At 38.1% G+C, this 26754-nt stretch overlaps 1 long non-coding RNA gene across 1 annotated transcript; it reads right to left on the bottom strand.

Moving 5' to 3' along the window:
- Positions 1-10116: 10116 nt before the first annotated feature.
- Positions 10117-21330, bottom strand: LOC141278195 (uncharacterized). The gene is made up of 3 exons (XR_012330542.1): positions 21239-21330; positions 14025-14108; positions 10117-10154 (listed from the first exon to the last, which is right to left on the bottom strand). It is a non-coding gene; the product is annotated as an uncharacterized lncRNA (long non-coding RNA).
- Positions 21331-26754: the final 5424 nt, after the last annotated feature.

Here is a 26754-nt window from a genome sequence, read left to right as displayed (position 1 = left end):
TCCAAACTGAGAACAAACAAATGAAATAACGTACAATTTCACTAATATTCAGGAAAATGAAAATTCAAACAAACATAAGATGCCAAATATTCTTAAGAGCAGAAATCTTAAGAGCAGAAATATTTGACAGTAATAAAAGCATTAGAATATTGGTATATATGCACAAGGATTTTTACGTGTCAAAGGAAAACTGAAATCAACTTGACTATTACACACAGGAAGACAATGAAACATACTATATAGTATTTTCATTCTATGCAATATACACCAGCCAGTAAAAAGAATGTTTTCTATAAATCTGGAAGTCTATTTTTAAAAAGCAAAGTGTGGAATAACATGTACATTAATATTTTCTTATTTAAAAACCTGCTTATGTTTGATATCTTTTTACAGACATGAAGACAGGTGGAAAATGTCATGCGCTCTGCTATTCATGTGGCTGAATTCAGGAAAGTGAAAGTAGAAAGATGAGAAAATCATTCACTTTTCCTTTACATCCTTAGATTGTTGTATCTGGTACCAATAAGACATTATTTTGGAATTTTTTTTAAGTTAAAGGAAAAACTATTACATGTAATTACTTTCAATATAGCACAGAGATGACCTTATATGAATTTAGATAATATTTTTTTCAATGTTAAAAACTCATCATTAACTCAGGTAAGAAAAGATGATGATCTAAACTAACATAATACCAGAAATAAAAGAAACCAGTTCAAAGGATACCTTGCATGCTACGTAATCCTTTAATGTGGGTAATGAGAAAGGAAAAAAAAAAAAACAGCAATGATCTCAAAGTTACTAGGTTATGGAGTAAATAGGGATTATAGTAATTAAAATAGAGAGCAAGGGATAGAGAGCACGTTTGGAAGGGGTATATATGAGAAGAGAAATTTAACTTGAACATATTAAGGTGTTAGGAAATAAACTGACACCATCAGCATGCAAGGGATGGTTAAAGCTGTAGAAGTAAATGGGATTATCCAGGAAGAGCACAAGGATGATGACGAAAGGAAAGACCAAAATTTAAACAGGTAGAACATCAAACATTACAGTGATAGGTAACTAAAGACCATTCCACTAGAAATCCCTTATGTGTTAATATTTCCAAAGAAAAAGATAAGGCTAAAGAGGTAATAAAGAAGATGGTATCCGATATGTATAAATTCTACAAGAGAATGGACTTGGAAAATCATGGAAGCAGAGAATATGTTTTTAAAGGTTGGGATGGGGGGAGAGAGAGTATCAACATTGTTAAATGCTGAGATGTCCAAAGAAAGCAGACAGAAAATTTTGCCATTGGCCCAAGCAGTAAATGCACAGGGAGTCCACATGGAGCTTGATAGCTTAGCACTTCTTCCAGCCTTCTCCCCGAGAGCCTTGTCAACAGAGTGATATTAACAAGCTTTTGCATTTTTGCCAATCTTATGTGTGAGAAAAATGGCATATCATTGTAGTTTTAATTTGGATTATTCTCAGTATGAATGAAGTTTAATATTTCTCCACATATTGAAGGTCCTCACACTTTTTTAAAAGGTGTCTCTTCATGTATTTTTGCCCATTTTCCTATAGGATTTTTGTCTTTTTTCTCTCAATTTTTGAAGGTTCTTTATGTTTTAGGGATTTTAGACTTTTGACTTTGCTTACGGTACTATTTTTGACACAAAAATAAATTTTTATATAGTCAAATTTATCAAATTTTTTTCTTTAATTCATCTGGATTTGAAATCATATTTAGGAAATCTTTCCTTAAACCCAGATTTCAGCAGCATTCACTTGTTTTCTTCTAGGGCTTATATGGATTCACTTTTTTTTTTAAATAAATTTATTTATTTTTGGCTGCGTTGGGTCTTTGTTGCTGCACGCGGGCTTTCTCTAGTTGCGGTGAGCAGGGGCTACTCTTCCTTGCAGTGCACAGTCTTCTCGTTGTGGTGGCTTCTCTTGCTGTGGGGCACAGGCTCTAGGCGCGTGGGCTTCAGTAGTTGTGGCATGTGAGCTCAGTAGTTGTGGCTTGCTGGCTCTAGAGTGGCAGACTCAGTAGTTGTGGTGCATGGGCTTAGTTGCTCTGCAGCACGTGGGATCTTCCAGGACCAGGGCTCGAACCCATGTCCCCTGCATTGGCAGGCAGATAAAGAAACCACTGCGTCACCAGGGAAGTCCCTGGATTCACTTTTTACTTTGAGATAACAATCCATTTTAATTTTATTTTTGTTTATTGGTATAAGAAAAGGATATAATTTTATCTTTTTCCAAATAATTATCCTGTTGTCTCAACATCATTTATTAAATAGTCAATCCTTTCTCCAATGATTTGACACTTTTTCATATACTAAAATTCCACATATAGTTGGGACTATTTCTAGATGTTTCAGTCTGTTCCACTGATCTGTCTACCTATCCATGCACCAGACCCACACCATTTTAACTACAGAGGCTTTTGTGGGGTATTTTAAAATATGGTAGAGCTACTCCGCCTCATAGCTTTTCCTTCTCAGTGTTATCTTACTTATTCTTGCATGTTATTTTCAGTATGAACTTTGCTATGAACTTATCTAACTCCACAAAAGGACACTTGTGGGTATATTTATTACCTTATATGACAAAGGGACTTTGCAAATGCAACTAAGTTAAGGACCTTGAGATGGGAAGATTATTTTGCATTATTTTGCATCCTGGTGAATCCAATGGATTCACAATGTCCTTTAGAGTCAGAAGAAGAGCTGTGACCATGACATCAGAGTCAGGCGATGTGATCACTGGCTTTAAAGATGGAGGGAGAGGCCACAAGCCAGGGAATGCAGACAGACTCTAGATTTTGAAAAATGCAAGGGAACAGATTCTCCCCTGGAGTCTCCAGAAGGAACATAATCCTGCCAATAACTTAATCTGAGCCCAGTGAAACCTATTTAGATTTCTGACTTCCAGAATTGTAAGATAATAAATTTGTGGGGTTTTTTAAGCCACTAAGTTTGTGGTAATTTGTTTGCAGAAACCATAGGAAACTAATCTAGAATTAAATGAGAAAATAGATGAAAAGTGTTAGTATAACGCTTGAGACATGGAAGTATTCAATAAATGTTGTTAACATGAAGATGAATATTTTTGTTCGGATAATAATTTTTAGAAATTTTGACTGTTAGGTTAAATTCATGAAACTGCCAATATTTGATCTTTTTTTACCTATAAAAATGATCATTTCATATGGTCCAACCTAACGTTTCTAAGTCCATGGCTGATTCACAGGAATTAAGAAGCAAAACAAAACAAAATTTAAAGAGGGTGCCAATCTCCTCAAAGTTTATCTTACTATTCCCTCGTCAACTCCAACCACCTCATGAGATTGTTATAAAGGATTAAAAGAGGTAATGCACATAAAGTAGTAACAAGAGGACTAATAGTGAGCCTGAATACATGTTAGCCATTATTATGTTCTTGTTTAATGTAACGCACTTCATTTGTTTTATTCACTGCTGTAACTTCTACTTGAACAATATTGTAATTTCATATAACTTACTTACTAAAAAATACAAACCAAAAAATAATTTCTATGCAGTTTCTTGTAGTGCCTTACCAATATGCCTTTTTGTTAGCACTGTCATGCTTTTAAAAACGTTTTGTTGAATTAAAAACTATCACTTGGGTTTCATTGTGTCAAGTATTCTGTTTCTCTTTCATATCATGATTTTTCTCCTATATCGTATACATTATTTGTATTTTTCATAGGGGTTTAAGAAAAATTGTGTTCACAGATGCACAGATACAAGTAACAATGTCTTTTAGCAAAGGCTTTTTCTTTCTGCCTCCTTCCTGGTTAAATGAAATACACTAACCCACATCTGCTTTGTTCATGACAAGCAGCATGGAACCGAACCGGAAATTTAAAGGTACCGGAAGTATGGCAAGAGTGTTACTGCCCACCAAAGACACGAGCACTCCCCCACCTTTTCCTGCCCCCTTGTTATTAGGTAAAGCCAGGTGACTAGTTATGGCCCATGGTCTATGGGAGGAAATGGTACATGTCTCTTCTAGACCAAAGCATTTACAAGTCCAAGTGGGATCCTTCAACTCTCAAACCTTGTCCAAGAGGTACGAGTCTCAGACAGCACAGCCACAAAACACAGAGCCTTCTTGAGCTCACATTCCTTTGTGACTTTGAAGAGCAGAACCCCACACGCTCATGCTAGACTAGAAGCCTAAGGGAGAAATAAATTTCATGTGCGGTAAGTCACTGAGATTTTGAAATTATTTGTTACTACAACTCAGCCTCTCTTACCCTGACCAATAAAAAGAAAAAATATATATTTAATAATTTAAGGATCCTGATCACAGATTGATTAGCAATTAGTTGTCTTCACCCTTACAAAAACAATTTCCAGAATAACTTTAAAGAAATTGGTTTGGCGAGAAGATTAGGGACATAATAAAATAACAGGAAACAAAAAAACTAAAGCATTGGGTATGATAAACGAAATAGTAGCCATCAAAAATAAAGTTAGACAAAAATTAAGATTTATGCCACTGGTTCATAACACACACAGAAAGAAAAGCAATATTGTAGGTTTCGTAGTGCCAGAGAACAGACACCCTTGTTCAACATTAATGGATATTGTATGTTATTAAGCACTATTATTGCCTGTATTAGAATTCCAGACAGATGTTCACCAGCTGACAATATAACTCTTTGAGAATTTCAAATAGAGAGAGACCATGTGAGATACTAGACTGTGAAAATGACCTTCTGTATCAGTGCTTCTCAAACTTTAATGTGAATAAGAATCACATAGGGATTTGGTGGAAAACGCAGATTCTTGAGCTCTACCTCCAGCTATTCGTATACTCTATGTCTAAGAAACTACCCCCTGCTGGCAGTTTTAGCAAACATCCCAGGTGGCTCTGATGCAAGTGGTCTATGTGCCTTCCTTTGGGGGAAAAGGTACGTACGTGTCCATTATTAGGAGCCTGGTAGTAACCGGCTCCAACATAAATGCAAAACACCCTCCCCACGCATACTCCAATGCTTGCCTTTACCTTTAAATTTCTCTCATCAGAGTTAATTTTATTGTACTACAAAATTCTTTTCTCCCTTTATACAATATATATATGTATGCTTTCTTACACTTATACTGATATTTACATAATTCTTCCAGGAGCTTGAATGTATATTTGGTTGCAATAATCAAAAATATTTTTCTAACAAGTATGTATTTCTATGAGGATGTGTTATTTTAATTTTTAGTATCAGTGATGTCATATTTTAAAGTCGTATTACCTTTTCAGTTAGAACAATCTATGAGGATTGTTGTAAGGATTAAATGAGGTATAATATGTACAGTAATTAGAAGAGTGCTTAGAATACAGTAAGCTTCAATACTATTAGCTATTCTTCACTAGACCATAAGTCTCATGAGACCGGAGACTTTCTGTGTTTTAATCATTGCTGTAATTTTTGCTCCAACACACAGAGGACACTTGAGAAATATTTGTTGGATGGATGGATGGAGGGATGAGCAGGACTATGAAAACTGTTGTTATCACTATCACCTATTCAGGTTTACACCACTCAAAAGCTCAACAGTTAAAACTTTACACCTGTTGATATTTTAGATGGTTTTACCATCTTTCTTACCTTCTTTGCCCTCCTTACCCTCACCCTCACATTTTCACCACCCCCAGCCAAAACATATAGTCCTTCTGGTTTGTAATTCTGAAAGGATGGTATTTCAGAGTTGCCTCCATCTAGAGTTCCCTAAGTGGCAAGACTATTGCTTGAACCCGACTGATTGCTCAGCAGTGCAGGATCTGGGAAGCGAGGCTGAGAATTAGTGTGACCAGCCTCAGGTTTGTCAGGAATATGTCAGGTCATCTGATCATTACATTCCAGCCATTGTGTGGAATTTAACAGTCTCTTGTAGTAACCGGGTGATTTTTAAACTTGAAGTTGGGACACACAAGATACTCAAACCATGAGTGAACAGATACCTGGCAGAGTGATGGGCTGCCACAACCCAATCTGACAACAGCATGTGGCAACAAGTATCTCTGTGCTTATGAGAGGACAATAAAGTTGTGAGGAAGAGAAAACATTTGCTTAAGTCTTTTCCAATCTGCTAAAGATGCCAGGCAGTTGGATTAAAAACAGATTTGGGTGAAAAACATATAAACCCTTCAAAAATGCTATCAAAGCCATGCTACCAAACACTGCAACACATTGTCCTGACTAAGAAATTTTGACTTGCAACACAAGTTACAACACATCTGCTAGTGATTATTACGATGATTTTATTCCGTAATTTTGAATAATGGTTGTGTTCCTACCTTTTAAACCACACAGACATACATTGTACATGACATTAATGTTACATTTGTTTCTCATTATACACGTTTCTCATTAACAACTAATTAGTTTTGATTTTTCTCCTTAAATTATGCAGTATTAAAAGAAATAGACCTTAAAAAATGTCAACAGCAGTCAAAGTTAAGTCAATATTAAAGAAACAAACAGTGCTGGCCTATAGTTAACCTTGCAAGCAAGAGTAAAAACTGACTAAATTGCATGTTTAAATTAACCAAAAAAAAGAGTGTGAAAAAAAATTACATGTTGCACATTACATTTTCTTTTGTGGAGGGGGAAAAAAAAGACTAGGTATGCTGCATTTTAGGTGAAACTGGCTTATATTAGATTTGAACCACCAAAGTGTTTTTATCCCTCTTTCTTCTCACAGTTGGAGAGCTGGATAATGTATATTTCTTGAACAAAAAAAAGAAAAAGAAAAGAAGTTGCTTTCAGGAAACTACGCTACATTGAAAAAAATTCTTTAAATACTTAAAATATTATTGTTAAAATCTAAAATATCAACCGCCAAACTAAAACAACCTAATGAAGTTGAAGACAATTCTAAACAACATGCCAGTATGAAAAAATTGGAGAAAAAAATTATTTTCTTTTTTTCTTTGTTATAAATTCTATAATGTTACATGTCACCTGTTAGAAATAAAGATTGTAAGATGCATCCCATCCTTAACTCCAATACCTGACTGCACTGAAGCAGGGGATCCCAATAATGCCATGTCTAGTCCACTAATAATTTTAAGTAAGTTTTAAAATTGTCCTAATTATTTGACTAGAAGCAGAATAGTTCTAATTGCTTACCCAGCCAGCAGCACCACATCATGGGAAGAGATGCCTATAGTTGTACGGCTTCCTGCAGTGTGAGAAGGGAGAAGTTCAGCACGGCCCCAGATTTACCCTACACGTCAAGAGTTCACGGTGAAACAGTCCTGACATTGACATCGCCAAGACCCAACAGCTGAAACCACCTTAACAGGGTATTAACACCGCAACGTGCTTCATAAACTGTTACCAGCTGGAAGGGGGGGGGGCGGTGAGCAGAGGTGAAGCCTGGGAGAAAGAAACTGGAGAAAAGAAAGAAAGTCATTTCACAGCTGAAAGGGGCAGGGGAGACAATCGAAAATTAATATAAACGTAGTGGGGCTTTGTGTAAAATCGCTTTATTTGGGCACAGAGGATGACAGAGCAAAGTTGAAGTCATATAGCTCCTCAAACCACTGGAGCTGTTTTACATTTCCTCTTGCACAGAATCTCAGTTAGGAGTTGGAAAAAGTTAAAGCGGTGCTCTTCTTTTTTCTGATGTCTCAAAAAATTTTGAAACTTCTTTCTTTAACAATATTCTCCCAAATGGTTTATGAAAATGAAGAAAAAGGAGGAGGAAGAGTGGGAGAGAGGAGAGATGACAAGGGGGGAGGGGGGGAGGGGAGGGGGGCACTCAAAGTCTGAAGCAGCTGAACTGAAACACACAAAGCAGTCTTCATTCTAATCATGACCGAAATCAGTATTTGTCACACTATAACGTTCATGCCAGTCACCTGTAGATCTTGCCAAAATGCAACTTCTGATTCAGTATGTCAGAAATGGGGCCTGAGAGTCCATACTTCTAAAAAGATCCTCGTGGATGCTGATGGTGCTGGTCCGTGGACCACACTGAGTAGCAATGACCTAGATTCCCCTGCATATCAACAGAAGTTCCTACCAGATGGATTCATTCAAACAAAAGTTGTAAGTGGTCTGTGCTGCTCTCAGATGTTTAAAGTAGACTTAACATTGGGCTTAACTTTGTGACATCTCAGTTGTTTCTCTTTTGTGTAATATTGGTCATATTCTCCATGTTTCCTAACTGCATTCCACAGGAACAATTTGATAATTGTTATTTGGTTATTGGTTCCCTTATGCCCTGTATATCCTGCATATTGGTTATCTAATTACTGATGAAACATTCAAACCTATCTCCTCCTAATGTAGAAGGAAGAAAACAGTTTCAGGCTGGCTGCAACAAGCCAGCACTGGCCACACCTAAGAAAAGCTGGGTTCAAGGTGAGATGAGGTCTCCAGGACCGGGAAGAACAGTGTATCCCTATGTGGCAAATAGCAGGTTCTAAAGAAAGTGAAGTTTTAATGAAAGGGAGGAGTTAACCTGTACCTAGCTCTCTGAGGTACTGGTTTCGTCCTATGCTTGCTTGCATGATAGAAAAAAACTATTTAATAGTGGGCCTTGAGAAACGTAAGCGCTGTTCTCATGTCCTGTGTAATTCCAAAGATTCAGAACTGTAAGGAAGAAACTCAATTAAAGGCAGTAGGAAATAGTTGGATGAAATTGGGTAGTAACAGTGAAAAATTGAGGAACTGTGGGAAATGGAAAGAAACAAAGGCTAATTCCATATGAATCCAAATATCCAGTCTTTTCACTGGGAATAAATATCAATCCAAGTAAGTGTTTGATTGGAAGTTGTAAAAACTAGCCGCTGGTCCTCTAAATTGGTTTCTCAACTAGTTGCTTTGGTGTCATGTAGTCACAACAATGATGAGAAAGGTAAATTGGGGGAAATAAACTATTGCTATTTTCATCTTCTTTACTGTTATCTAAGGTTAATGAAAGATGCTAAGAAAGAAAGCTGGTAAGAAAAGGATAAGACTACATAAAAAAGTAAATTCATAAGAGTAAATAAAATAAGGAAAAGGAAGCACTCACGCACCATGAATGCAGTAGAGAGGCCCTTGTGATGGACTTGCTCTGCTAGGGAGCCGAAGAGGAAGAACAGAGAAAGAATCTCAGGCAAAGGAAGGGAGGAAGAAGAGATTCATGTGTCAGAGCTGAGATGAAATATAATAAAACCATTAGAATAAAGGAAATGATCATAAAACAATATTAACATTCTAAATTTTAAAAAGTGAAATCAGAAGTCCAAAATCCTAAATATTTTATCCAAAATAAAATCTGCTTATTAAGGCAAGGACTACAACAGCAGAGGGAAAAAATAAAATCTTCCTCCTTTTGAAAAATCTTCATCACATAATTTAGGCAATAAAATTCTGTGAATTTTAACCAAGCTAGATATCTTTGAGTCAAATGGCATTCATAAAAGGTGCTGAGCTACCTTCTATTAAACTCACTGAGGCTTTAGAGTCAAAAGAACATCTCCCCAACACCATATCATTCTGAAGATATACTGTTTTCATAAATGTGGTTAGCAATAGTCACAGAACACTGTCTTATGTCTGCTTTTTTTTTTTATTAAAACCACAATTTAAAATACCATCACACACTGACAACCCAAAGTCTAGGTCTAAAGCTCTACCTAGTTTTGAGTGAATGAGTATATTTTCAACCAAAACTAATTTAAAATATTAACTCTAAACAGATACCTATTGTGAATTACTTCATTTTTCCACAAGTGATATAATGTTCTCCAAGAGGTAATGCAGTAGAATAAAAAATAATATTTAGGATAAAAGCATTCTTTTTTTAAGCCCTCTCGCGTTAAAGTGTATGCCTTATTACTTCTTAATCCACTTTTTCAGTGAAAAACAAATGGGTGGGGTGCCGCGGGGGAGCGTGGAGTTAAAAGTCATTTAACTTTAGTCTCATGGTGCCATCTAGTGGTGATAAGTGGTAAGACTTGCTAATCTATTCCAATTTACTTATACAAGTAGAAATTGCTACATTGAAAACGAAAGGTTATTTCAGTGAGTATCTCCCATTTCTCTGGAAGCACACAAAGACCTTACCACTTTGTGTGTTCTTTAGGAGACTTAATTTTATACTGCCTTTAGCTCCCGATTACTGGCTTGGCTCTCTTGCCTGCATGAGACAAAAAAACAAGATCAAGGCTGTGTTTGCTCTACTCAGGTTCTTTACTCATACCTATGTTATGAATGTACAACGTGGATGATTAAAACAAGTATTCAATAAGTGAACAAACTTTTTAAAAACACACACAAGCACAAAACCTGCCCAGTAGCGATCTCATTTTGCCTTCTCGTTCTTCATGCGCAACTGAGCAAACCTAGGGGCAGACTCTCCAGCCTGTCTCTTCCCTGCCTTCTTATCCTCAGCTTCACCATATTGAAGAAGTTAAGAACAAGAAAACTGAAGTTAAACAGACCTGGATTTTATTCCTATGTCTTAAATATTATCTATGTAGCCAGGAAACATTATTTAACCGCTGGAAGTTTCAGCTTCTTCATTGATAAAATGAGCTAGTCCCTACCTCATAGGGGTTTTAGGGGATTAAATTAAATGCTACATGAAAAGCACCATAGAGTTTGGTCTGTAGAAAGTGTTTAATGTGTTTGGTAACTTTTTTTTTTTGCTGTGGTAACTTTCTTCCACTAGATTCACAACCAGTGAAATATCCTACCAGTTCCCAAATACCCCACGTATATTCTAAGTCCTGTAACTTTACTCACACTGTTCCCTTTGTTTGGAGCACCCTTCCTTCAAGGCTTGACTAAGTCCATCCTCCATCATGACAACTTTCTTAACACTGCTTTCCTCCCAATTTCTCCTTTCTCTGGTTCGGAGCAGTCACTGGGTTCCTGACTCACACCTTGGTCACTAATATCCACCCCCGTCTCGACTGGATGTAAGCTCCTTTAGGGCACGACTCCATAACCAGAGTACAGCACTGAGCAGTTTCCTCGAGGAGGTACTCAGTAATCACCAGCAGTTTACAACCCTGACAGTAGCTGGGAAGTGGAGATGTTCAGATGTATGCTGTCTAGCCTTAAGCAGAAGTATAAATGGCAGCCTTTACTCCAAAGACAACCCACAGATCTATTTTATTTGAGGAAAACAGGGTTTTCAAATATTTGAAAGTAAATACAGAATAGGTGCTTTCAAGTCATTATTAGTGGCAACTTTTCTTTCTGACTCCTTGTTTCCAGGCAGAGACCCTGTGGTAGCACCCCTCACCTCTTGCCCCATTTTCCTTCTGTGAATTACCAGAGATTGCCTTGATTGGCAGGTGGTGCTTATTTACTAAAATCTAAAAGGAATGAAGAGCAGGGATTTTCTTTCCTGCTGCCCTGAACCAGTGTAAACCAGGCAGTCAGGCAAATGGAAGGAACTCCTCTAAACACCTGACCTTCCCTCGCCTCAGGTGTGCCGTCCCCAGCGTTATAGCCAATGGGTAAGGAGGAGGTCAGTGGATCGTTATGAAACCACTTTCTCCAAAAGCTTTATCAGGAAAAAAAAAAAGGTAATGTTTTAAAATGTTGGGGGTTCCCTGATGGTGTAGTGGTTAGGGTTCTGGGCTTTTACTACCATGGCCCGGGTTCAATCCTTGATCAGGGAACTGAGATCTTGCAAGCTGTGCAGTGCAGCAAAAAAAAAAAAAAAAAAAAAAAAAAAAGATTATCCTGTAGGACAGGAGGAAAATAAATAAAATCTAAAAAAAAAAAAGTTATCTCCCTAACATGATAGGTATATGTGGATCTCTCATCTAAACTCAGGCAGAGGAAAAGAGTATCAAATTAGCCTTTTAAAACCCTAACAAGCTGCTTCTGTGACTCTTACATCATTTTATGTTTTTCTGCAAAGACTTTTGAACAAAATATCAGTTTTAAACAAAGATGGACTCTGACCCTGCACTCACATGACCCTACCTCACTGGTCCACCCCCATCTCAGCCCTGATTCCAATAAAACTTTATGAACCAAAACAGGCAGGCAATCCTTAAGGCATAGGTGGCTGATTTGACTTTTTTTAAACATTGCATTAAAACATTATTTCTCTTGATTTCTGAATTGTTAGATGTCATTTTATATCTTGCATCTGAAATGAGTGCCTCACTCTCCTCACCCTAGTCCTGGCCCCTCTGACTTATAACCTTCTTCTCAGGGTGCTTCCTACCAATAGGTAAGCGAAAGGCTCAAGGAAACATGGGCCAGGACGGTCAAATCATGGTGCCCCATCTATCTGGCGAGAGAGGTTTGTTGGCGAGTATTTGCCACAGGATGTAAGGAAGACCAGAGTCCTTCCATAGAACTGGACTGGCAGAAAAGAGTTCTCTCACTCTGCTGAGGCTGCTGAGCTAAGTCTGGGAGGCAGGACTGGGGCTCAGCAGGCATCTTCTCCATCATTTGAAAGGGCTTGTGTGCAGAACAAAGCCAATCAGAGGCCAGCAGAGATAAAAGCAGGATAGAGAGAGACCGTGAGCACAGTGGTACTGAGACCCCTTCTAGGATCTGAGGTCCTGGTTCCTCTAGCAGTTCCTTCAGGCATGTGAGCTATTCCCGCTACAAAAACCATCACATTTCCTTTCTGCTCAAGGTAATTTGAACTGGATTTTTTCACATGTGTCCAAAAGAATCTTGAGCAATTTCAGGATTTCATCATTAAAGGTTTTTGAGATCAATTATTATTTTTTCCTGAATTCTTTTGGCTGGTCTGTGCCTTAGAACCTTCAATTCCAGGATGGCAAATCCTCCCACATAGAAAGCTAAGCATTGTCTTATGACAAATAGAATGTTTAATAACACAACATATTTCTTGTGGTCCAAGTCACCAACTGTTCCTTAACATGTCTGATTTTAGGAGAGGCTGTGGAATAAGAAAATGACTGCATGCCATCTAGAATTCTTCCCCCAAATGTCCGGGAAGCTTAATAAAGCTAATAGCAGCGAAATTCTACTTTGAGTGAACCCTATTGAGAAAATTTGTCTTCATAAAATGTCAGACACTCACTCTACTTTCTCCAGGGAACCTGGAACTCAGAATTCATGAGGTTACAGAAACTCTTCCTCTAAAGGTCCCTGGCCATATTTGGGATCTCTGAGTAGCTGATTCCTTGGGCCTACACTGATGACAGAGCACTCAGCCTTGTCTTCATCACACAAGATGAAGCCCCATATATATTTTTTTACTTACTATAAAATAATATTGCTTCTAATGACTCTTAATCATCTTAAGTAGCTAGAGATTTGTAAACTTTTAATTTAAGATGCTTAAACTTTGTCTGAAGAGAGGGTATGGTCTTGTGTTTCCACCCACAGATGCCGGCAGAACAGGGTCCAGAGGGTTTACTCTGTGCTCAGCGCTAAGCTAAGCCCTAGGGAGCCTCGTAAGACACAGGTCGCCCTTTGGTGGTTCAAAGTGTGAAGCCAATTTAAGGCAGAGGCTCGAAGCATGGGACTCAGTCTAGAGAAATTATAAGTGAAGAAGGAGGGCTGCTGTGTATAGGATGTACCCTGCTGAGATGGTGCTGTAATCTGTCCTTTAATTTCTAACCAATCTGTGCATCCTGGCACCTTGCTAATTGCCCCACCTCGTGGTGGGGGTCGGTGGGGGGGAGGTCCCTTTAGCAATTTGTCTGGGAAGAAGCAGGATACACTAGAGGACATCCTAGCAAATGCCAGACCCAGGGTCTAAAGTTTCTGCTCTCAACAGTACAACAAAAGCAAGACGGGTAGAGCCATGGAGCTTTCTGTCCAAGTGAGAACCACTCAGGATTCCAGTTGGGAATGAGATAGCAAAGAGTAGCAAATAACTTTGATCACAAAATGAATTGATTTCTGATAATTAAATGAAGCTCATAAGTAAGTCACGTGTGGTAGACAGAATAATACCCTCTCACACACATCCCAATTCCCAGAACCTGTAAATAAGGCAAGTTACATGGCAAAGGGGCATTAAAGTTGCAGGTGGAAGTAAGTTTGTTAATCAGCTGACCTTAAAATAGGGAGTCTCCTGAATTATCCAGGTGAGTCAATGTAATCACGAGTCCTTTAGAACAGCGCTGGTAAAAAAAGGATCCTATAGTTAAACAGTCAAGGGAGAAAAAAGGAAATAAGTTAGGCAAGAATAGGTAAAGTCATTAAAAACTTATATCTAGGGGCTTCCCTGGTGGCTCAGTGGTTGAGAGTCTGCCTGCCAATGCAGGGGACACGGGTTCGTGCCCCGGTCTGGGAGGATCCCACGTGCCGCAGAGCGGCTGGGCCCGTGAGCCATGGCCGCTGAGCCTGCGCGTCCGGAGCCTGTGAAAAAACTTACATCTAGAAAATCCCAACAATCATGACATTTATTTATAAAAAGAAATTAGAAAAGCATATGTATTTTCTACTTTGTGGAAACTTCACAGGCATGCACCAGTTTTAGAAAGGTTTTATCCTGTGTTAATAAAAAAGAGTTTAGATTTGCAATGTCTATGGTCTTGCCATACATTAGCCAATTTTTATGGTTAGGAAAAGTTGACAAATTTATAAACCAGGGTCTTGTTTATACTGCTTATAGAGAAGGATAAGCATGTATTCGATGAAGTACAAAATATATATATGCTGAATCTGAGTAGTAGAAATGAACTTAACTTATAGAACTGTATGCATATTTTTCTATACTTATAGCCACTAATGTCTTCAATAGGCTTATAGATTTAGGGCAAACACAGACACCATTACACTACATCATATTTAGCCTCTTGTACCACATTTTGTGGGTGGAGCTTCGTCTGTCAACTGGGTCACAGTATTATAATGTAGCATATCCTCTACCTATCATGAAGAGACCACAGTAATGCACTGAAGGCTCTGAAATAATTCAGAGCAGTGCTTCCTCCTCCTTCTCCCAGCCCAGCCCAGGCTTGTTGCATTATCACAAAAGCAATATTCCTGTACTTATCTCAGGCCCTGACTTCAGAGAAGTACAATATGGCCTAGAGGAACTAAAAGATTAAAATCATTAAAGATGGGACTTGAGGAAAAAAGGCTTTAGCAGCCTAGGGAAACACTTACAAAACTAAACACGCACCTATTCTACAGCCAGAAGTTCTACCCTAAAGTATGTACCCAAGAGAAATGAAAACATTTGGCCACATAAAGACTTGTAGTGGCTCTACTCACAATGGTCAAAAACTTGAAACAGGCGTCCATCAACAGATGAATGGATAAAGAAATTACAGTCACTACATTTAAGGTAATACCACTTGACAATAAAAAGAAATGAACTATGATACTCATAATGATACAGCTGAATTTTAAAAAGCTGCTCAGTGAATATCTTACAAACAGTGTGGACATGAATGATTCCATTTATATGAAGTTCTAGAACAGCAAAACTAATCTGCCCTGAAAAAAATCACAACAGTAGGATGGGATTAGGGATTGACTGGGAAGGGGTGCAAGGACACACTTTCTGGGTGACAGGAAGTGGTTTGGGTTACACAGGAGTATTCATTTGCCAAGATTGTACACTTAAGACTTGAGAATTTCACTGTATACAAATCTTACCTCAAAAAAAACACAGATACTGAATTCTAATGTTCATTGTGTTGAAGTGCTTAGGGAGAAAGACTACTGATTGGTATCTGCAACTTATTTCTGAAATATGTCAAAAAATATAGGATGGATTGATGGATAGAAAGATAGAATAGATATGTGATAACACAAACAGCAAAAATTAAGCTTCAAAACAATCTCAGTTTTAAAAAGCAACAATTAGGGGCTTTCCTGGTGGCGTGGTGGTTAATAAGCCACCTGCCAATGCAGGGGACACCGTTTGATCCACGGTTCGATGTGTATCCAGTAGGATCCCACAGGCTGCAGAGCAACTAAATCCGCGTGCCACAGCTACTGAGCCTGTGCTCTAGAGCCCATGGGCCACAACTACTGAACCTGCTCGCCCTAGAGCCCGCGTGCCACAACTACTGAGCCCATGCACCACAACTACTGAAGCCCACGCGCTCTAGGGCCTGTGCTCCACAACAAGAGATGCCACCACAATGAGAAGCCCACACGCCACAACTAGAGAAAGCCCGCGCGCAGCAACGAAGACCCAACGCAGCCATAAATACATAAACAAATTAATTAATTAATAATAATAAATAAAAAGCAACAATTTAAGGATATCAAACATTCACAATTAAGTAGCTAATTAAAGGACCAATTTTTAGTTAGAATTTCAATATTCACCAATCCTATTTGCTCTTGTGCTGCTGTCCAACGGTCCTGTGGCAGGTCTATAATCATAGCCCACATCTTGTTGTGGACACCAACAGCACTCAGGGGAGCTTTATATGACATTTTATTCGCTCTAAGTCAGTCTCCCAAGACTCAAGAACAGCCCTAGGTAAAGAAGGGTGAAAATCCACTCAGCTAATACAGAATAAGAATTTATCCAACTAGAAAGAAACATTTTCAAACTCTGAAGTTCTATGAAGTTAGGATGGCCCAACTCCCTGGGCCCCTTCGAACTAATTCTTAAAACAGAGGTCTGGCTCATAAAGAATTATGAAAGTGATCTTGTCTCCTCAGTAGGGGTTCGGATTTCCCTCACAAATGCTAACAGTCCTGAGCCATGGGGAGGACAATTTTAAGTTTTCCTTCAGCAGACACATTTCAACGTTTGAAATGCTTTTTTTGTTCTCAACACATGATATAAAGTTTACCTATTTACAGGATCTTCATCACTTTTATTCTTTCTTTCTTTTCACACAAATAAGGACTCCAAACTTTCTTGACTTTGCCTTTGTTTTATTTTGTTCCAGAATTTAGACAAAAACTACTGTGTCATACACAGTCCAAACACCCCAACTAGCACAATGAGTAAAGTAATTTGTGAGTGGTCAGAATTTGTCCTTGTGTGTGCCCTTGCCCTGAAATACTTCCACTCCTCCAACATAGCACAGTATAGAAATTGCTGGGTTCCTCTCTTTCCTAAGCCCGATCCCTTAATAATGTCTGATAAACCATCACAATTCTCAGAAGTACTTTTTTTTTTCTTCCCCGCTATGCGGGCCTCTCACTATTGTGGCCTCTCCCATTGCGGAGCACAGGCTCCGGACGCGCAGGCTCAGCGGCCATGGCTCACAGGCCCAGCCGCTCCGCGGCACGTGGGATCTTCCCAGACCGGGGCATGAACCCGTGTCCCCTGCATCGGCAGGCGGACTCTCAACCACTGCGCCACCAGGGAAGCCCTCAGAAGTCCTTTTGAAGTAAATTTAAACTAGGAAATTTAAACACTTTCTTAGCAAAGGGAACCCAACTCTCCAATACTGACAACAATTCAAAATTAGTCCAAAACTAAGGATCTGTCTTTATAACTCCTAAGATAAAACCCAGATAAAGATCAGAAATAGCATTCTTCCTTTGCTATATGCTATTTTGGAGAATTATTTATTATGGCCTTGAAGGATTTATCTCGAGGGAATATAAAACTGAAAGTTAAAACAAAATTGAGTGACAGATGTAACTTTGACAGCCAGCCCTCCCTGTTGTTCTTTCACAGAGATGGCTAAAATTGAAGAAATGTCCCTGAATTCAACTAATTGTTCTCCTTCTATGAAACAGCCTGCTCAACGGACATGTCATATTTCCCAGAGCCTTCTTTTAAGTTTAGATTTATTCAAAATAATCTTTAGCCTTTGATATTCAAGAAAATGACACTGATACTGAATGTTCCACATAAATTATTACAGGGTCAGAGAACTTAGCTCCATACTAACCTTCCTTATCCTTGAGTCAGAAAATGTTCCAAATGTAAAAGCTTTCTCACTTTTAATCCATGAATTTAAGCAACTGTGGGGACCTAACTATAAATTAGTTGGATGCTGTCAGTGCCCCATTGCCCATGCAATTTTGAACCCCAAATGCTAGCCTTGTGCAATGAATTTTCCAGGACCAATTTTGATGGATATAAAACCTCCTTAATCAGCTGACAAGGCTAAGAACTCCTTTATCTGAGTGTATGTATGAGTGTGTGTATGTGTGGTACACCAAGGAGAAAGTGTTAATAAAATAGATTAGGGAGGGTTAGTTTTTTCACTTCATTTTTTACTATACCCCCTCTTTTAACTATTTATAATTAACCAGCTCTGCAAGCCTTAAGAAGCTCATGATCGCAGTATAGGATCAGCTGGTAGAGCAAAAAGAGGGACTTTATTTTTATTATGGAATTCTTCATAATAAAAATAATTGGGGGGACTTCACTGGTGGTGCAGTGGTTAAGAATCCGCCTGTCAATGCAGGGGACACGGGCTCAATCCCTGGTCCGGGAAGATCCCACATGCCGTGGAGCAACTAAGCCCGTGCACCACAACTACTGAGCCTGCATGCCACGACTACTGAAGCCTAGAGCCCGTGCTCTGCAACAAGAGAAGCCACCGCAATGAGAAGCCTGTGCACCGCAACGAAGAGCAGCCCCCACTCGCCGCAACTAGAGAAAGCCTGTGCGCAGCAACGAAGTGGCAATGCAGCCAAAAATAAATTTAAAATAAAATAAATAAATTTATTAAAAGTAATAATAAATAAATAGGAGAGCATTTTGGCAAGACATCTCCAAGTTCTCTTGTAGAGAGCTAAAATTCTGTGATCGTATGACTTCATTATACTTTCTTAGATGTGTTAGACTTTTTGAAGTTGGAAGAAGAGTGAGAATCCCAGTTTAATATGGTTAAAGTTACTTTCCTGTACGGATACCCAGGGAATTGAAGAACAGCTTTCTTCTAGCACCCTAGACTACTTTCAGTCCTTAATCACAAGTTTCAATTTCTTTATGGTCCCACTACTTTCTACTTCAGCTCACACAACATCTGCTTCTCTTGTTACTCACTCAGTGACTCTGCTTTTCTTTCTTCACCCTCTGGCTTTTGTATGTGGTGGCCTTGGCAACCTTCTGGAGTCTACTAATCGCTTTCTTTCTGTGAGTCTCTGTGCTTCCGAGTTGCTTTACCATTTGCATGTCTCTCTTTGAATGCCCTCAGAAGATCTAACCAGGACCAGTCTCCTGTCTCCTGCAGAGGGCATCCTGTTTCCTAGGGTTCTCATGCGAATGACATGCCTCCCCACAGATCACTGGCCAGTATAGTGCTGCCTTCCTTTGACTCGGATGCTAATCCTTGAACCAGTTAGCTATGCTCCCAAGCAAGTTTCCCCCCGGGCCCAGGGTAAGGATTGCCCTGTGCCTGTGTTCTTCAGAAACAGGATATGGAGTTAAGTGGCATTAAAATAAATACCTAATGTACTTGGACACCATACATTTTCTCAGACTATACCTAGACCATCATCAACCTGTATCTCATTTGGTATAAACATAAGGATAAAATTTAGAATATTTGGCTAGACTGCCTTTATAGCAAAGGCAAAATAAGGAAGTCCTCATTTCTATACTAAGAATACCACCTCAAAATTTTCACACTTAAAAACAGAAGTTAAGGGACTTCCCTGGTGGCGCAGTGGTTAAGACTCCACGCTCCCAATGTAGGGGTCCCAGGTTAGATCCCTGGTCAGGGAACTAGATCCCACATGCGTGCCACAGCCAACAGTCCGCATGCCACAACTAAAGGAGCCGGCGAGCCACAACTAAGGAGCCCGCCTGCCACAACTAAGACCCAGTGCAACCAAATAAATAAATAAATATTTTTTTAAAAAACAGAAGCTAAAAGGAACAAAATTTTAAAACTCACCTGTTACCTTTTCAAATGATCAGCTCAAAGTTATTAACATAATAAAAATGTAGATGTACTTTCTGATGAAAAATCTAGATGTTAAAAAAAATAATCTAGCCACAAAGATCAGAAACATTTATCAGAGGGACTTATGTTTATGATAACTATTTAAGTGTGTAAGACAGAAACACTGAGAACAATAAATACTTTATAGCTGGCACTTTGTCAAACCTGTAAGTGGCTCTGCCTTAGAATTTTACATCATCACTGAATTTACAGTCACTTGATAAGTGGAACAGGACAAGAATTACTTCTTTCTAAATCTAAACCAGGTAATAAATCTAACATCAGTATTCTTCTTATTGTCTATTATCATCTGATGACAATGCCTTTTACCTTCATTGTCTTGGCAGAAATATGCTATATAAAATTATAATGTCATATCACTCAGAGTGATTTAACATTATCCAGCCCATACCATTTTAATCAATCAAAATTGTCGCTTTTTAGTGTAATGATTTTGTGGTGAATTCCCTGTGTTTAATATGATATATGGTCCTATCCACCCGTTGATTTACTATTCTATTCTCTTCCAAAGTTGAACAGCCCAGAAGGCTGTTCTTGCTTTTGGACATTTCTGGAATTAATAAACAAGAATAATTTGTGCTAATAAAAATGTTAATTTCCATCGCACAATGAAAGCTGAAAAAATATCTTAAGTGACAGTAGCTACAGCCAGTTTTAAGTGGAATTAAAAGACGCTTTTGTGAATTAAAGCCACAGAAGACCCAGAGCTTCTTCCTCTGTATCCACATATGATCAAGCATCTGTAATGCTATAACCAGGTACTTAAGTACACAGTTTTTTCTTCAATACTATCAAGAAAAACTGGGAACATACAAAGTATTCCCCGTTATTAAATTCAGACATACATCATACAAATTTCTTTGTTCTTTAAAAAACTTTGCAAAATAGTTTAAAGTGATTCCTTAAACATTTATAAATCTTTTCTATTAGAGATAAGCTAATAAAAATCAACCTCAGTTCCATTTCTCAACTATATTTTGCATTTAGAATTGGCTACAATGCAGTAATAACCAACCACAAAGTCTCAGTGGCCAAACACAATACTTTTTGGTTCATTCTATGTACCCCAAACAGGTCCACAGACAGTCATTTAGGGACTCAGTGGCTCAGGGACCCGTTCTACATACTCCACATAGGTCACCAGAGAGTCACTGAGGGAGCCTGGTTTGTGGAGGCCCTACCATCTCATAGCTGCATCATCTGGAGTATAAAGCCTCCCAAGACACTGTAGAAGAAAGAGCTGCAGGTCCTGAGACAGTGATTACATGACTAAATTATAAGTCTCTTGTGCTCATAGCCCATTGGCCAGAACTAGTTACATGGCTTTTCCTAACTGCAAGGTTGGGAGAAAACATAAGCCACCTATGTGCCTGGAAGAAGAACATAGGATATGGGTGAGCTTAAGAAGTGACAGACTTACATGTTTTTAAAGAATAAAGATTTCCAAGTTTATTACAGGCAACTCTCCTTGTAGAATCTTGAAAAACATGTACTTCCTCTGGAATCTATAATGTTACACACTCAGAAAGAAAATTACCTATATGACACCAGATAAGTTAAGATTAACAACTGATTCCATTATTTAAGCTGCCACATAAATATATATAAGAGGAAAGCAAATATTCTGCCTATAGTTTAAGTTAATAAAAATACTTATCTTTAAAATTTTTTAAACTTGCTCCAATTGGCAAAGTAATAAACATAATTTAAAATAAAATTTTTCATTTTGACACTCAGTCATCCCAATTCTGGCTCACTGAACCATAAACACAGATTTTAAGCACAAAAATATTAATAAGAAATATAAGACTCCAATATTTTTAATTTAACCTTAGCAGAATGAGTTGAACTTCTTTAAACTTGTTACAGTAGTTTCCTTCCCCATTGTTACCCCTCCCACCAGTCAGCCCAGGTGCTGTCACTGCAGTTCCCAGTAGGCAGAATCAAGAACTCCTGGATAGAGCTGGTTCCCCAAGGCTCACCCAGTGCTGATGGGGGAGAAGAATATGAGTTTATTTATTCACTCAACAAATATTTATTGAATATCTGCTATGCACCGGGCAATCTGCCATACTCTGAACATGTAGCTACATATAACTGAAATAAACAACCAAAAAAAAGAAGAATTCTTCTCTCTTGGCCCTCACATACTAGTGAGAGAGGAGGGCAAACGAGATTAAGACAAGCCATAGATTAAACAAACAAACGAGGAGGATAATCTCATGTAATGATTAACACAATGAAGAAAAGCCAAATAAAAGGATAGAGACAGGAGTGGAGTTTGGAGCTACTTTGGGGTGGGTGGTCAGAAAAGTTCTCTGAGGATATGACATTTGATCTGAGAGCAGAAGGGTATAAAGAAGCCAAGGAAGAGAAGAAATGCAAAGATTGAAGGATTGAAGTCAGGGTTGAAGGAACCCCAAAGACAAAGGTCTTAAGATAGGAAAACGCTTGTCCTAAGACAGGAAAAACTACCAGGGCCACAGGTAAGAAATGAGGAAGACGGGTAGATGGAGCAGGTCAAGACAGGATCAGGGAAAAATAAGGAAACAGATTAATAGCAGCTCAAGATAAGTCAGTAGTCACCAGAATACCACACCATTAATGTGGTATAGAACAGAAAATTTCATGGGGTGATTAACAGTTGATAGTAAGCCAGTTCAGCAGGGCTGCTAGGACAACAGAGAGTGTTGTCCATCCAGTTCTAAAAAGCAATTTAGAAGAAATTTAGGCAGTTAAAATTATTGAGTGATCAGTGTAAACTTGGGGACTGTGAAGAGGAGGCTGTGAGGAGGAAAATAGGAGATTGAGTCTGTCTTACGAAATCTACAACTAAATAGAAAAAGCAGAGGATACACCACCTGAGAATTAATCAAGGACTTTTGAAAACAAAATGTAACTAAGTGCAAATTAAAATGAGACAAATTATATCTCAAGTACAGAGGAGACAGTCAGAAACAAGTGAATTACTCAGTAAAGGAGAGAGTAAACTTTATTTAGAGTTTTGAAGTAGAATCCAGATTAAAGGTTTGTTTGTGGAATGCTAGAAAAGTGTCACAGCAAGGTACTCCACATGGGAAAATGTGTGAAAGGTGTGCAAGGTGTGGAAAATGGTTACTGTTTTGCTATTGCTATGTAATAAAGCAACATAAAATCTAGTGGCTTAAGCATTTTATTACAGTCTTTCATGGTTCTATTGATTGACTGAGCTCTGCTGGGTGGCACTTACTTGGGGTCTCTCATGCAACTGGAGTAAAACATTGGCTAAGCTCAGCCAGGCTGCTCATCCAAGTTGGCAGTGATGCTGGCTCATGGAGGGAGCTCAGAGGGAGTGTTCAACTGGAGTGCCTGCAAGTGGCCTCCCTGTGTCTCTTGGGCTTCTCACAGCAGCAGCGAGTTTCTAAGAGGAGATGTCTCATAAGCAAGCATCACCATAGACCAAGGCAGATGCTGTAAAGCTTCTTATCATCCAGCCTCAGAAGTCCCATAACATCATTTCCACCACATTCTATTGGTCAAGCAAGTTACTGAGGTCAGCGCAGATTCAAGGGGAAAGAAATTAAACTCAACCCCTTGACATGAGTAGGAGCATGTATATGTAAAGAGGAATAGAATTCACAAGGGTAATATTTTACTATCTATCACAATCTACCCTTTGGCCACCAAAATCCATGCTCCTCCCACTCACTCTCTTAAGACTCCCAGCATTCTCATCCCACTGTGACCTAAGGCTCAGACTTGAGGGCCAAAAATCTTGTCATTTAAATCAGATGTGTTGTTTCCTCAGGTTTAGTTCTTCCAGTATAGTTCTTATCAATCTGAAGACTTGTTAATTAAAAGACAAATTATCTGCCACATGCACACCCCACACAATGGTGAGAAGGCATAGGATAACTGAAATAGATACTCCCTGTCACAAAGAGACTAGATGGGAAGGACACAGCAGGTCCACAATAGTTCTGAAATCCATTTGGGCATGGGTCACCAGTTCCTTGATCATGGCACAGTCCTATTTCCTGAGAATGATTCACTGGAGCTTTTGGTTGCTCCTTCTGGGATCTTGGTTCTGGCCCTCTGAGTCATCCTTCTTTCCCCATGAGAATAACCATCCTTATAACTAATTTTTTCAGCCTGCCTCCTGCAGGTTAAGAAAACAAAAACTTTTCATTTGTATTACCTCACCCCTTTCATTCCAAGTTTATACAATTCTTTCAAAGCTTTAGGGGCTTCCTGTGTGTCAAATTATAATCCACTCCATTCAACAAAAGTCACACCCCAATTTCTTTCCAAAAAAGACTTGGCCTATGCACCAAGATCCCATGGGACAGTGACCTTAGCATACTTAGAGTCTGTCTAGTTGAAAATATCTGAGTCAGACTCTTAAGGTTCCTCACAGGCTCTACTTTCTAGCAGAAAAGATATACCAGAATATTCTTAGAAGTTCTTTTAAGCACACCCTTAACCTACTGTATAGCACAAGGAACTTTGCTCAATATTCTGTAACAAAAATGGGAAAAGAACTTGAAAAAGAATAGATACATGTATAGGTATGACTGAATCACTTTGCTGTACACCTGAAACTAACACAACATTGCTACTCAACTATACTCCAATATAAAATAAAATTCTTTTTAAAAAAGATTATCTTGGATGTAGATTAGACTTTCTGTCATTTAAAAAATAGCCTCTCAACAAGTAGAACTTAATGTCAAACTAAAAAGAAAAAACACCCTTACATTTTTCTATGGTCATAACAAAGAATCTTACAGACATATTCTTGAGATCTTTATTTGTACCATCCTGGATTTGATCTTTTTCTGATGTCATCACTGACTTTGAGAATTTTTGAAGATGAGACATTGAAGATGAGAAACAATTTTATTTTTCTAACACAGAAATTCCTGACTTCTTTATATTTCCTCTAATTTTGCTTTAAAACTGTTCCTTAAATTTCTCTAAATTATATTCAAAAAGGTTCCTTCTTGAGTTCATTTCTCTCTCCTCATTTCGCTTTACTACAAATACTAAAAAACTATTTGGTAATGTCTAAATCTATTGAGCAATATTCATAAGTTCATTAGGCACATATATCACGGTGTAATGGCTGCTGCTTCACTTTTGCCTCCCAAATCTCATTCATATTTCTCTTGTGGCAACTCTAACCCAGAACCAAACAGGAAAAAGAACAATGGGAAATATAGACCAAGCTTAACTGACACAGTACAAAATTATCACAGCTATAGAGGCAGCAAAAATTATGTTCCTCCCTTTGTTATAAGCTTATCCCTCTTTCTCCACAAACACTGCAAAAATGCTTAGAGAAAACAAGTAAAAGATTCATATTCTATAACAAATTGTGATTTTTTTTTCTTAGCATGTCTATTTTTAGATAGGCAAAACTATTAACAGTGGCTGAATTACATAGTGACTTAGTATCTTCTTATGCGAATGTAAAACCCTACACTTTTCCTCCTGTTATCCCTCAGGTCTGACTGCCCTCCAGTCAGAACAACTTCGTCAGTTGTTTTTCTGCTTATATAATTGTAAATGTTGTTTATGAATAAAATTTAATCAATACAGAAGAGCATAATGAAGAAGGCAAAAATCATCAGAAATTCCTTAACACTGCAACAACCACCATTAATACTTTAGTGATCATTGCCTCATGGGTCTCTATGCATCTGTACACACACACACTTTTATATCACCCAAGGTATTTTTTTATTGTGAACAACTTTATTTCTTTACTTATTTGCTTATGTGTTTGTTTTCCTTGTCTTCCCTCTACCTTGCTATGAGTCATCACATTTTCATCAAGATAACCAGTGTTAGAAACCTGGAAGATAGTTTTCTGTGGCTTTCACTGTGTGTGTGTGGTGGAGTGGGTGGGGACTGGCATGGTTTATCTCTACTTTTTGAAAATCTCTCCAACTCAGCTGGTAGAGGGTAGAAAGTTAATAACTTATTCCTTATTCCTGTTGGAATTTATATCTTGTATATGATAAAAGGAATGAAGAGACCACTTTTACTTTCTTCAAAATAAATAACCAGCTGTATTAATGCTATTTATTAAATGCAACATGTGTTCCCAGAAAACTGCCATATATTAAATCCCTTGTATACTGCCTTGAGCTATTTATATATATATATATATATATATATATATATATATATAAATTCTGATACTATACCAACCCATATTATTTGTTACTAATGGATTAATGTCTTAATATGTATTAAGACAAATTTATTCTCACTGTTCATCTTAACATTTTTGGCTACCTTTTGTGGTTCATTCTTTTACATTCAAATACTTAGTATCATTTTATCCAATGTATTCTTAAAATATTAAGATTCTAGTTGAAGTTGCATTAAATATATGTATTAATTTGGTATTATTGACAGTTTATGTTATTGAGTCTTCCCATTCAAGAGCACAGTGTCTTTCAGATTGGTTAATGGACTTCAACAGATGTTACAGTTTTCTTCATATAGGTATAGTTTCCTTCTTTATAAGTTTATCTCTACTATTTCATAGTTTTCCTACTTAATGTGGTAGTGAAGAGCAAATAAGCCCAACTAAGTTGCAAATTTGTTTTCTGGCTCCTGGATAATTAGCATGGGCCATGACCAAGTTCTCAATCAGAATTATACTAGGGAGCTGAGCTAATGATATTCCTGCATTACCAAAGTGAAGATCATAGGGCAATCCCAGTTGTAGACCAGTTATAACACCCAGCCGGCAAAAAGTAGGAGTGAACCACAGCGGATCCCTGGTCACTAATAGACCAAAAAAAGCATTCTATTTATCCCCTGATAAATGTTTGATTGGAATATGTTATAAGAAGTAACTTAAAATACACACACACACACATTGTTTTCATGGTTAAATGATTTAAAATAAAAAGCTGACTAGAGGCAAAAACAGGAAAACCC

The sequence above is a fragment of the Tursiops truncatus genome, chromosome 3 (assembly GCF_011762595.2).
Source record: "Tursiops truncatus isolate mTurTru1 chromosome 3, mTurTru1.mat.Y, whole genome shotgun sequence".
In the NCBI taxonomy this organism is placed as follows: Eukaryota; Metazoa; Chordata; class Mammalia; order Artiodactyla; family Delphinidae; genus Tursiops; species Tursiops truncatus.
This window is presented reverse-complemented; position numbering and strand designations above follow the sequence as displayed.